Source organism: Cyprinodon variegatus, unplaced genomic scaffold, assembly GCF_000732505.1.
Source record: "Cyprinodon variegatus isolate N-32 unplaced genomic scaffold, C_variegatus-1.0 Scaffold266, whole genome shotgun sequence".
NCBI classification, from domain to species: domain Eukaryota; kingdom Metazoa; phylum Chordata; class Actinopteri; order Cyprinodontiformes; family Cyprinodontidae; genus Cyprinodon; species Cyprinodon variegatus.
Window position 1 is genome coordinate 39301 of NW_015150719.1, and position 992 is coordinate 40292.

Sequence of the window (992 nt, forward strand, 5' to 3'; positions counted from 1 at the left end):
TTATTTTTTATTTATTTATTTATTTTTTTTTTCATGTCTTAATCAGGGACATTGGGTCGGTGGGGCGGCACCCTAGTGCCCTCTATTGGCCAGCCACCACTGATTCTTATGTCATCCTTTTTCTAACATTATAAAGGTTGTCTGTGCTGCGTCCCACACTAAACCAGTAGACTGGCAACCTGTCCAGGGTGTACCCTGCCTCTCACCTGTAGAAAGCTGGAGATAGGCACCAGCACCCCTCGCGACCTCAGCAGGGATAAGCGTGACAGAAAAAGGATGGATGGATGGATGGATGGATGGATGGATGTACATAGGTAAGACAGAAGTTGAAGAATTTATAATTTTATTTTTTTTTTATCCTTTCTTTAATCAGAAGTCTTGGATTGCTGTCCAGAGACAATGATAGGTCAAAGAGAATACCAAGGTTGCTGAAGTTGGGCGGGAAAGATGAGCCCATAGAATGTAGATGTTGTTTAATTCAAGAAACATTCTGTTCAGGATCTCAATCCAGGGTTTCAGTCTTACTAGAATTTATTGAAGACTTTTCTTAGGCGCCCTGTCCTTAATAAAAGATACACATTTTAGTAAGTCTGTTGAGTAATACGGAATTACCCAAGGCAAAGTACAATTGAAAGTCATCAGCATACAAATGGGGTAATGTTGGGGTAATAAGTTGCCTAAAGGAGGAAATTCAGGCCCCTGTTAATAAAATGCGAAAGTTCCTCACTATGCATGGTGGATTCCAACCCAAATCCAGTATCCACTGACTATACACTAAGCGTAGTGTATAGTCCCTATGTGTTGGAGCCACTAAAGGAGAAATAAGATGTACCACCGACAGACAGCTGAAGTGGCAGATATGACCAAACACTATCAGAATAGAAACAGTTGGAGTGAAGCGCAGTACAGAAGCACTAATCATGACAGCACTGGAGCAAGATTTGAGCATGAGAGCAATAGAGGCACGGATGTACATACCAGGTAAGATCCCA